Here is a 13,078-nt window from a genome sequence, read left to right as displayed (position 1 = left end):
GGGTCTGCCCCAAACACATTAACAATTAGGGGCTATGACTCGAGATATCATTGCCCAAATAGTCTGACAAGGCAACATGGGGGAAGAGTGTGGTAGCACAGAACATTTTGACCAGGCATCCAAACAAGTCGGGCAACTCAAAATTAAGAGAATTTAGACAAGAGGTACAATTGTGAAGGTGCCAGACCTCAGTCAGGTTTCAACTGCCAAGCCATTGTGAATCTCAGCAATGGGAACTGTTGATGCCTGTGGAAGTGGGGGGTGAGACCTATTGAAGACAACATCCAGATCACTATTCAAGTTCCCATCCAGCAACCAAGCAGTATGGGCCCATTTTGCTAAATGACTGAAGAGAACATCAAGACAAACTGTTGATTGATGTGCTTGGTGTAAATACTACTTATGGACAGGGGGTCTCGATGCAGTTTCCCTTCAAGTAGAGCACACCAGCCCTCAACATTGATCATGGACCTAATAACTGCAAATGGAGTACCCGATTTAAAGCATATTAGAGCCCTTCAGTCGTAGGAATAGTTTGAACAATTAACCTGACGTGGTTAGAATTTCTGCAATCTGGAGCCATTTTCATTAGTCGTATGGAGCTCCTGAATGAGCGCTGTATGTACTTTATGCCTCTTTAAGAGAAAAGGAATCTGATAGTATTTAGTCAGATTTGTCATGCCACTTATATTCTAAGTAGCAAGGTTGTATTGGTTTAGTTGTGGTCTGGGAAACAACATAGATACATTGGGTTAAATGAGCCCCTAGATCGCACGCATAACCTACCCCCACCACACCATCCTTTGTGTCCTGTCAGGAAGGAGAAATATGGACGAGTGCCTCACTAATTTGTTTTTGATATCAAAATCCATAGAAAAAGAGGTCACAATTTACTGCCTGTCAAAACAAGAGGAGAACATCCAACACATTTCACTGGGAGTTAGTGAGACACTTATTCCAAAACACTCTTGTAACTCAAAAATGCCTAGCCCGTTAGTAAGGTACGTCTGATGCAGTGTGGGCTGCCAGGAATTTGATTATCAATAGGTGAAGCTCCCCACAGAGGACCAGGGGCCAAGAACACTGCAGTGTGAAGAGTCAAGCAAGCTGTAGATTCCCAGGTGAGGGGACTGACCCCAGGAAGGGAACCTCAAATGAAATGGGAGGTGCTGCTCATCACCCAGAGAACCATGTACAGGAACCACAGTATGCAAGAAGATGAATAGTCACAGGAGGCCATCCACAGTTCTAGGAGTCAGAAGTGGCGGGGTACATTTAACATCCCAAAGGACAGATGGGGTCACAGAAGCGTCATCCTCCTCTGAAGACTATCCCGATGAGGAAACCAAAGTCTCCCCTGGACTTCAAGGAGAGATTACACTGAGTAAGGAGAATTGTCCCTTGCTTTGTGTTTGATCCAGAGAGGGAGGACAAGCCTGAGCCCGGGCTGGATGTTGCAGGCATCAGGGTCGGTGAAACCTCTCTCTTATTTGGTCCACTCCGTGATCCCCACATTACGAGGAGCACCCCTGACACTTCACCCAAGCTCATGCTAACTCTAGGTTCTCCAAGAAATATGTATTCTTGCCGATGGTGGTTCAGAGTCTGGCCGGGAACAGTAAAGAATACTAGGCACCAAAGTTGCAGAGTTTCTATATAACTCCAATAAATAATGCTTGCTGACATTATAAGACCAAGGTATAGTTTGGGAGGAACATGATACAAGGAGTTTCCCTCTCAAGTTTCCCCACTTGTCTTGCAACTTGAATGATAGAATCTCGGTTGCGAACGTGGAGGACTCAGACAACCATGGGACAACATAGGGCACCTGGAGGGGGGTTGCGAGAAGGGATCCAATGTATGCGCTCAATGGGAAAAAAAATAAATTGGCAATGAGTTGGGATAAACTCCCTGATCCATGATTCAAGGAAGCCAATGATGCTGGACCCCTCCACTCTCAATGGCATACCCACCACACAGATGTTGCATCAGGGGCAGCCCTCATCATCCCCCATTCTGCTCTATAAACTGTGCACCCGCTCTGCACACTATTTCAGTTGTTGGGACAAATCATATATCAATGACTGAAACTCTGAAATGGTTTTCTCTGCCTGCAAAACCCTGCCTGACAGCTTGTGATGGCCGTCACTCATCAAAAAGCAGATTGTAGTCAGCTGTAATAAAATGGCTGGGTATGCTTAAAGCAGCCCATGTTATTAAGTTCAACAGGTGAGAACCGAGCTGACCGGTGAGAGTGAAAGGTCTCCCAAGCAAGTGACTGGTTACTGGCCAGAGCAAACCAGAAGAGTTTATTGACACAATGGGTCTAAGTCCAGAAGGATGCCACACCCCAATCCAGTACACAATGTCATTGAACCGAGACCGCTTGCTCCAACCGGCCCTTAAACTGGGCCTCACAAGCAGTCCGAAAGTGGATATGGGCTTCCAAGCAGTCACTGGTTTCCATGTACCCACAAATGTAGTTGTAGTGGGAGCCAAGGAAACCCACATGAATCCACAGGGAAGTGAGAACCACGCTACATCCCGGACACTGGGGAACTAATTTTCAGAGTGAGTCTCAAACTCCCGGGGTGAAGCCCACCCCCAAACCGGCTCCAGAATGTACCCTAGGGAACACCTGACCAATCCCAGCTCACCTCTCCTTCAAGAATGATCTCTGCTTCAACTAGAGGCAGGTAGGAAAATCAATAGTCATAGATACTTCCTCAGGGGCTGCGACCGTCACCCAGTGCTGTCAGAAGATGCAGACTGCTATGCCAGATGACTGTAACAGTTCAGGCTGTAATGCCAGACATCCCACTGTCCTGCAAAAATCAGTCTCCTCCTACGGGGGCTTCACTCTCCGCGACCCAGCACTGTGAATGTCAGCTACAACCCCTGCATTCAGCTTTGCCTGGGTCTGCCAACAAAAGCTCTAAGTCAGGTGTGCGCACCCGCAGCTCCATGGTACAGGCCTCAGCAAAGGGTCAGGATCTCCAAAGAACAATTACAGGCCAAACTGGCAGCCAGGAGAGACTCCCAGCTGACTCTCCTCCATGGATATCTTTGGATAGTGGTCATCATGCCGAGAGAAGCAGGACTCAGAAAGCCTTCTGCAGAAGTGAACCCACAACACATTCGCCATGCTCGGCTACACCTCCCATATTGCAGTCATTCTTTACATTAGTTCAGCGATCCCAGGCATAATAGTAGCCTATCTTTCATATTTTTTAGGAACTCTTGACAACATCCTGTTGCTGGCATTCTTGGCAACATTCTGGCTAGCTCTTACATAATAGTGGCATATCCAAGATATACTGTGGGCATTCTTGATAACATTTTGGCTATTCCTGTAATGATGTCTGGAAATTGATACCACATTGGTGGTATTTAGATATTTAATTATTAGAAATGAGACTGAAAGTAACAATCTGTCCAGTGTGGAACATGAAAGTACTTGAAAAAAATGCAAAGCTGATGTTTAGGAACTAAAAACATCAATTTTCTGCAAAATGAACGGAGTGTATTTTGAGGGAAAAATAACCTTTTGTTCATGTAAATGACAGGTGTGTACTTTGTAAAATTGAAGTAATTTTTTCCAAAATAAAAGGACTGACTTTTGACAGCAAAATGTATGTATTTTCTGTATTTTGCGTGCTAATTTCATTGATAGATTGGGAACAAAGTGACTGCACTTCATATTTATATTTAGAGATGACATTTGAATGATAACTCATGTTTAGGTCAGGTGGGTAGTTGCTGGTCATGGTTCCTTGGTACCAGAGTGAACTTGCTGCTCTCAATAATATTTCCTGTCCAGGTAAAAATTAAGGGCCTGATTTAGATCTTGGCGGTACTGCATACGGTCCACCACAGAAGCCGCTACAAGAACCCTTTTGAGCTGACAGGTCTCCGCGGCGGCGGCTGCCTCTCAGCTAGCTAGCAGTTTTCCTTCGCTGTCAGGCCGGCAGGTTTGCCACGAGCGGATTTAGATGTTACCGTTGTGCTGGTGGTGTTCTGGCGGCGGTGTGCTGACGGAGTAAGGCCATGGTGGTGTGGGGACAGGTAAGTACGACTCATCATAATCTTACTATACATACATGTTGCGATTCTGTCAATATTTATATGTAGGTAATGTGTAATGCCATTTATTTTACATATAGTATTACACAGCACACTATTGTATGTAGACCCACATTCACCACAAGCACAACACCCACACTTCCCACCATCAAAAAAATATTTTTTATGTGTCAATATAGATGTGTTCATTTTACCAAGATAAGTTGTAAGATGAACACTTATGCATGACACATAAAAGAATTCCATGTGAGACCAATGTAAAAATACACGCAGAGATAGCAAATGTTAACATACTATTGATAGGGAAAAAAGTGACACAGAAGCATACCTTAGATTCCTGTGACAACAGGGTTGCTGAGCGTCGTGGGATATTCTCAATGAAGTGGCAGTGAGAGGCGTTAGCCTCCTTGGCTTAACGCCTCTCATCGCCACTTCAGAAACATGAGGCTGCACCCTAATCCCACGAATGTGGTGCAGCCTGGCATTTTCCCCAGTGATGGCGCTAAGTTTCACGACTTAGCCCCAATGCAGGCACCCTTGAACCAGAGTGCAAGGGTGTCTGTGTGCAGGGGAGGGTTGTTCATGTGCTGGAAGGTACCCCTTCCTGCACATGAACATTCCTGATATACCATTTTTTTCTCATGTGTGCTGCAGAAGGCAGCACACATGGAAAAAGCAAAAACAAGGAGAAATAATACATTTCTCCTGGTCTTAAGTTTGGCGCTGCCACCAATTAACGCCGCCCTTGAGAATAAGTAGCAGCTGTTGTACAATGGGTGTTGCGGTGGAACGCCCACCACAACACCCACTGCATGCCCCTTTCGTGCTAAGTTTAGCGGGAAAGGGGCCTTATTCATAAGGCAAGGTTAAGCCACTTAACGTGTCTTAAAACCACGATAAGTGGCTTTAATGCTGCCTTGTGAATAAGGTGCTGACCCTTCCGCCACGGGTACGTCCGAAAAAGTGACGATCCCGTGGCGATTGGGGCTTGAGAATATGTCCCTCCTTTTTTACTTCACCATTCACAAGGAAAAACAATCCTGCAGGAGTAAACATCCCAATAAAAAAACCAGATTTTCAAAACAAAATAGCTTGAAAGCAGAGTACAGCAATTCTGAAAGATTTGTATGTTTAAAGTGTATAACAGCAGCAAAACAATCAGAGACGTACATAGCGACATATTTAAATGTGTTTCTTTTCATCCCCAGAATGTGTGAAACTACCTGTTAACAATTCAGAGGATGAAATGTGAACCTCTAAGGTGTGGAACTTAATCAAGCATTTTCTGGCCACAAATATGATATTATATTATAACAAAAACAACTTTCAATTTTCACCAGGTCAAACCAAGGGTGCAGAGGTTGGCCTAGATCCCCAAGAGACAATACTATGACCATCATTGCATGATCTGTGATTTTACCTTTAAACATCCTATTTAGTTTACAAGTACCGCTGGCTATAATCTTTTTAACTTCAAATTCCTGAACTTTTATTTTTCCCAAAGGTTTAACATGTCTTTTAATGAAAAATACTTCACTTAATTTAGAAGACAAGTTTGAATTCAACAAAAAGCATTGTGTTTGTTCCTTTGGAACTTTGTTGTCAAAGTGTAACTTTCAGAAAACAGTAACTGCACATAAGGGATTGCATTCATCTTTTTTAATTGCTGATCATTTGCAGACTTCACAACTTGACAAACGCGGGTGCACAGAGGAATAGTTCAAGCAGAAGAAACAGACCCTGACTGGACTTGCCTTGTCTCCTTCTAGCTTTCAGCAACCTGCAGCGATTCACACAGACTCCAAAATTACTTTTATTGACCTGGAAAGTCGAAAGATATACTTTTACTAATCCGAAAAGACTCAGCAGGACTTTGACTAGATAATCAGTGACTTGGAAAGATTGCTTCTGTAGCCTTGTTAGGTATGTTGTTTGAACCTTACGGCAATTTGGATTTAGCTGCAGTGTGACAGGTTCATTTCTCCATCTGACTGGTATGCACACACAGTGAAAAGTATCAGTCCCCTTCCATTACCATAGCTAGTGCCTCATTACCCAGACATTCCTTACACTGTTTGTACAGTGGCTAGTGTGTCTATCTCGCTTTACGAAGTTTATATATATGTAAATAGTATTAATTAACCCTAAGGATTTTAATTGATCTTCATCCCTGGGGCTTATTACAAGCCCTTTAGTAAAAATGAGGTGTTAATACTATGCAGTAAATTACCGAGACAGCAGGGTGTGGTATTTCCCCTGTGCAATATTATCACTTAATTATGAGTTTGGAGGATCAAACTGAGGTATATCATGCAGTATTGGAGTTTTTACACCTATTAGCTCATGTTTTGTCTCCCTCCAATCTCTTTTTTCCGTATTTCCACAGATTTTGTCAGTTTTCCCAAGCGTAATGTGCATGGGAAAAAAGCCTGTTAAAACTATGTAATTCCGCAAAATTTATCAGAACGATTTGGGCAATTTGAAATTCTAAGGGACTCTGAGTTATCCTGATATTTGTGTTTCAAAGGATTTAGAGGTATTACTGGCACAGTTCGCAGAGTAAATAATAATTATCCCCAGGTCCCTCATGTCCTTGTTCCATTCATTAAAACAAGTGAGATAATCCTATCAGAAAAAAAGAACGAAGGAATACTGGTCCTACCCCACCCCCTCCCCCTGGGAGTAAATAAACATACTATACCCAGCACTCCCACTGTTCTTTTTTTTCTGCCTACCGACAGAATAGGACGAGCTGGACCCTGGGGGGCTCCTGTATACTTAAGTTTCTGCTGCTGCTGGACGGCTGGGACATCGCTAGTGTTTTTGTCTCCCTCCCTGCCTGGCTTGGAGGGAGTCATGCTGGTGGTATGGACCTGCAAGGTGGATCTGCGCCGCGCCTCCTGGGTTGCAGACCAGGTCAAGAGGTGAGGCGGTTTGTTTCATCTCTTCGCTGTAGGGAGGTGGCTCCCTTTCGGGCAGCCTTGCCTGACTTCCGTCTGATGTTGCAGGAAGTCAGGCATTGTGCGGACGGTCAGCGGGGAGGCGGTGTTTCAAAAGCCGGCCTGAGTAAGTACCCAATAGCAGTGTTGGATTCGTATTTTGTGCATTTTTTCAGCCCCTTGTGTGGTGGGCTGATTAATAATGCTTCCTCTAACCTGTTCTCGGTGGCAGCCAGTTCAGGGCTGGTTCCTGCATTTGGTTCATGTCCCAACTACAGTTCCAGGTCTGCGTCTTCACCCGGACAGGTTGGGTGTCAAATAACCCTACTGTTCTGGAGCTCCCTGGTGGGATTCCCAGGTTTGGGAGGCAAGTTTGTACTTTAATTCAGACAGGTTGGGGCTACACTTAAATTTGTGACATTGCCTACTATCACAGGAGGGGGCACGTGGAGCTGGGTCTGACTGATTTATTTATTTATTTATTTTTAACATTTCTAAAGCGCTGCTTATACCCGTAGGCGTCTTGGCGCTGTATGCCTATTATTTGTAGATGACTCTGAGCATGAATGACTATTGGGTAAACAACCAGGTCTTCAGAAGCTTACGGAATTGAAGGAGGGTGGGACTTCGCTTGATGTTGAGAGGCAGAGTATTCCATAGCTTGGGGGCGGCCACCAGAAAGCGGCGATCGCCCCAGGTAACAGTTTTGGTACGGGGGATAACTAATTGGTTGAGGGTGGCTGATCTTAGGGCTCTGGAAGGTTTGTGCAGTTGTAATTGGTCTCTTAGAAACTGGGGGCCTTGGTTGTTGAGTGCCTTGAACACAATACATAAAGATTTAAATTGGATTCTTTTGTGCACAGTGAGCCAGTGAAAATCTTTAATGCTGTTCGAAATAGATTCGAATTTGGTTTTGCCTGCAAGCAGACGTGCTGCGGCGTTTTGAATGGTCTGCAGTTTGGTAATGACTCTGGATTGAGCATTTAAAAAGAGACCATTGCAGTAGTCCAGGGAGGACAAGACAAGTGAGGTGACCAGTGTCTTGATAGCTGATTCAGGTAGAAAAGAGTGTATTTTCCTGATCATCTTAAGCTTTAGATGTGCCGAAGACACCGTTTTATTGGCATGGTCCATGAAATTTAAGGCATCATCAAAGATGATGCCCAAGTTCCTAACTTTAGTGGCAGGAATAGGAGGCATACCAAAGGTCTCGGGCCACCAGCTTGAAGGCCATGCTGGCAGAAGGGTTCCAAAAATGAGTACCTCTGTTTTTCCAGAATTCAACTTTAAACAATTGGTTGACATCCAGTCTCCTATAGCTAGGAGTCCTTTCTTGAATTGCTCAGCCACTTGGTCTCCGTCCCCTTTGATTGCCAACACTAGTTGGGTATCATCGGCGTAGGAGGTTAGGCTCATCCCATGTGCTTTGATGGTTTTAGCAAGGTCCGACACGTAGATATTGAACAGTGTCGGACTCAGGGATGAGCCTTGAGGGACGCCGCATGGGGCTGAAAGTTGGGCCGATTGATAGGGTCCTAGGATGACAGCCTGCGTTCTTTTGGCAAGAAAGGACGCAATTAGGTTTTTAGCAGTGTGACAAATTCCAACACCCTCGACCCGGTCGACCAAGATGGTGTGGTCGACCGGGTCTGATTGGTTCCTGGTTGAAGAGCCTCCTGAGTATTCCTGCTATTGTTGGAACCTAGTGGCATCCTGGTGCTGGTGGCATGGGGATGTATTCAAGGAAGTGCAGGCATGTTGAGCGCCACTCCTCTTCCTCTTCATAGTCTCTTTGTCTCTTTCTTCGGCATGATGATACTAGGATCAAACGTTTGGTTAAGGAGACCCCGCAAGAAATGAGGGGAGGGGCTTGTTCCAAGAGCTGTCTGCCTGTTCATCTTTCTCATTCTTCCGACTCTGAGGAGGATTGGATGGGGAGTGAAGAGCATTAGGGTAAATACATTGATAAAGATATGTTACCAGACTTGCTGAAGCATATCAAGTCCAACATGGGGTTTCCTAGCGACGATTTGCCCTCAGCACTTCTGGTGGTTCGTTGCTGCACCAGTTTCAGAGTTCAGCTGCAGTGAATTACAGGTCCAGCCATGCGGTGCTGAAGAGGGAGTGGAAGGACTCTGATCGTATCATGCTTCCCTGATTCATGGCTGAACTGTACCAACTTCAGAATTTGTCAAAGGATTTGCCCAGCTCAATTTCTATTGCTTCTTTTGTGGCGAGTCTGGTGGGTCGTACTTCTTTGGCTCAGAATGCGGTGATAGGGGATCCTGTGGATAAGAAGGTAGATGCGTCCCTTTGGAAGGTTTATTCTTGTTCCCATATAGCTCTGAGGGCAGGCATTTATTTGACTTATGTTGCCCAGTAGTTCATTTAGGATATCAAGGCTCTTTATCAGTCGCTGATGATACTTTTAACTGTTCTGGTTTTTTAGAACATATCGAGAGGCAGATGGAGTTCTTCTCTAATGTGTCCTTCAATGTGGCTTCGGTACTTTCCGAGGAGGCAGGTGTGGCGGGCCGCCATGATCTAGTTTTGAAGGCCTGGAAGACTGATTCCGCCCAGAAGTCTTCTGCCCTGAGCTTGCCTTTTCAGGGAACTATGATGTTTGGTGAGGAATTGGAGGGCAAGTTGCTTAGACTTTTTAAGGAGAAGAAACAGTTCTCCTCCTATCAACAGACCCCACTGCAGCTGTCTCTTCTGAGCCTAAATCCTTCATTCATACCCCCTCTCGGAGGCAGTTTTCTAGAGGTCAAAGGAGGTTTTCTTCTAGTAGGTGTTTGGACAGGAGAGCTAAGTCCCCCCCTGCGAAACCTCGTTCCAGACTATGTGGATGCCTATCGAGGATTATTGGTCGGAGGTTGGACTCAGTTCTTTATCCCAGCTTGGGTGCAGTCTCGTTTCGATGTGTGGGTGCTGAACATTGTGCACTTGCAATATCTCATCGAGTTTTCAGAGCCTCCTCCGGATTCGGGAGTTCGTCCTACTCCTTGGCCGTCTTGTCCAACCAATTGGTCCAAACTGTCTCTGGGATCCAGTATTTCTTGGCGAAGGGGGCGATTCAGGAGGTGCCTCCTCTGGAGATGGGGCGGGGGTTTCACTCCTTGATTTTTCTGGTGCCCAAATTGACAGGGGGGTTCAGTCTCATGCTGGATTTAGGCCTGAACAAATCTGTGTTACATCTGCCTTTCAAAATGGAGGCTCTGGGTTCTCCTGTGGCATTCTTTGTGCACCCTGGATCTTCAAGACGCATACTATCATGTACCAGTTCACCCCAGCTCTTTCAAGTTCCTGAGGTTTTGCCTTTGAGCCATCATTTTCAGTTTTACGTTCGGTCTGAGGTTGGACCTGAGGGTGTTCACCAAAGTAGTGGCACAGTTGGTTGCTTCCTTCTATCTTCAGAGTGTCCTGAACACCCTTACTTTGACGATTGGCTGATCCATGCTCCTTCTGGGGCAGCAGTATTCACGGTACCCTGGGCACAGTTTCTTCTCAGGCCTCTGTGGTGCATTCTTTTGGCCCATTTGGATCCTTTGTCTTGCAATTTGGCCCTCTTGGTCCAGTGTCTCTTGCTCTCCTCCCTGCCCTTGTGGACGGTGTCAGCCAATCTCACCAGGGGTCGGCTATTGCAGCCCTCTCCTCTGGTGGTCCTGACGATGGATGCCAGTGCTTTCGGGTTGGGTTACGTTGGAATCCAGATCACTTCAGGGTTGTAGGTCCCTCCTGGAGGGGAGGTGTTCTTTGAATTGCAGGGAGTTGACAGCTGTGTCTCGGGCTGTAATGGGGTTTCCGCAACCGGTTGTTAAATCATAATGTAGTGGCGCGTTCCAACAACATGGTGATGGTGGCCTGCCTGAATCACCAAGAGGGGATCCGGTCCATTTCCCTGAATGCTGTGGTGTTTCCATAGTTTTGTTGGGCCGAGGGTCATCTGTTGTCTCTGTCTGCAGTTCATATCTTGGGGGTGGACAATGGGATGGCAGAGGCCCTCAGTCGTTATTTCCCCACCTCCCAGGAGTTGTCTTTGACTCTGGTGGCCTTTTGGCTGGTGTGCAAGAGTTTGGTCTTCCCTTTCTCTACCTCTTTGCTTCCCGGCATTATGCTCAGCTTCCTCACTTCTGCTCCTGGGTACATCAGGAGGGGGCTTCGGGGGTGGATGCTTTGACTGTCCCTTGGGAGTCACACCTGTTTTATGCCTTTCCTCCCCCTTGCCCTGATCTCAGTTTCTGGCTCGCCTGGTGATGGAGTCTCAGGAGTTGGTGGTCCCCTTTTGGCTTCGCCGGTCTTGGCCTCCCACTCTGCGGCTGTTGGCTGTTCGGGGTCCTTGGTTCCTCCTGCACTATCTGTCTCCTCTGCGGTCATCCCCAATCTTGTCCCTCCTGCTGTCGGTTTGGATATTGAGAGGCAGGTGTGGCAGCATTGGGGTCTCCCCAAGCATTTAGCATTGGCACTGCAACAGTCACAGAACCCTTCTACTCTTCGGTCCTATTATCGGCATTGGGGGAATTTCCATTGTTGGTGTCAGGCTCAGGCCTTGTTCCCTCTGGATTGATCCCTTCCAGAGGTTCTGCAATTTCTCAGGGAGGGGTTTTAGAAACGGTTGTCTGTTTCCACTTTACGAGCTCAGTGGGCAGCAATTAAGGCTTTTCATTCCGCTTGGGGGGATTTGTCGGATGTAGATGACTTGGTTTTCAGGTTGCTGCAGAGTTTTTCCTTGTCCCGTCTTGTGGTGCAGCCTTAATTTTCTTTTTTGGACCTCTGGTTGGTGTTGCATGCTTTGGTGGCTTCCCCTTTGATTCTTTGTCGAAGGTGGATATCAAGTTTGTGACTTTGAAGGTGATCTTTTTGGTTGCCATTACTTCGGCTAGGTGTCTTGGAGAGTTGGGTACTTTGAGGGCCTGTGAGCCTTTTTTTGCCCTTTTTGATGGATGAGGAGGTTCTTCAGTTGGATTCTTTGTTTCCAAGTTTCCTTCTCAGTTCCATCTTCCCAGGAGTTGGTGTTGCCTGCCTTGTGCTCGCAACAGGTGTCTGGCAATGAGCTTCCTTAGGCTTTGCTGGATGTTTGTCAGGCTTTGCGTATCTATCTGGATCGTATATGTCCTTTTCGGAAATCTGACTCCCTGTTTGTGTCTTTTAGGGTTTCCTCTCATGGGGGGAAGGCTTCTACTTCTTCCATTGGACGCTGGCTGAAGCAGGTGATTATGTTAGCCTACTTCTGTTTCAGTTTCCCCTCCTCCAGATGGTGCATGGGCATTCAACCCGAGGGTTGGCAGCCTTCTGGGCTGAGGTTTGGGGGGGTGTCCTGTCTGAGATCTGTTTGGCTGCTACCTGGGCTTCAATTAATACCTTTGTGAGGCATTATCTCATCCAGAATGTGCGGGGGATGATGTTAATTTTGGTTTGAGGGTGCTTCAGGCTGTGTGCTCCTGAATTCATGTTTTGCTGTATGTCTTGTGTTCTGGTGGTTTGTTGTTTGATGAATGCCAGTTGCTGCTTGGGTACTCTCACTTTAATGAATGGGACGGGACATGAGGAACCTGTGGTAATGTCCTATTGCTTACCAGTAATCTTCATTAGTCCTGGTCCCGTCAACCCTGTCCCATTCATTACTACCCTCCCTCCCTCCCTACCTTGCCGTCCTTCCTCTGTGACTTGGTAGTTCAGAGGGAATACTGGGTATAGGATGTTTATGTACTCCCAGGGGGAGGTGGGAGGGTAGGGCCAGCATTCCTTCATTCTTTTTTTCTGTTGTGAGATAGGATTACCTCAATTGTTTTAGTAAATGGGGTGAGGACAACGGGGCAAGGAGTAATGAAGATTACTGGTAAGAAATAGGACATTGTCTGCTATATACTTTATTTGATTGCTGAAATTGTTTAAATGGTTGTTTCCTATGGAAGTACTTGTTGAAAGTATTTTTTCAGTCTCAGTATTAACTTCCAAAGTTTCAAAAGGTCCATATTTCAAGTGTAGAGGGTGATCTTATATGCAGATACAATAATTATCACAAAAGTTAAAATATTTCTTGTTTCTTGAAAGGT

The sequence above is a fragment of the Lissotriton vulgaris genome, chromosome 3_1 (genome assembly GCF_964263255.1).
Source record: "Lissotriton vulgaris chromosome 3_1, aLisVul1.2, whole genome shotgun sequence".
Classification (NCBI taxonomy): domain Eukaryota; kingdom Metazoa; phylum Chordata; class Amphibia; order Caudata; family Salamandridae; genus Lissotriton; species Lissotriton vulgaris.
Note: the sequence above shows the minus strand (reverse complement) of the source record.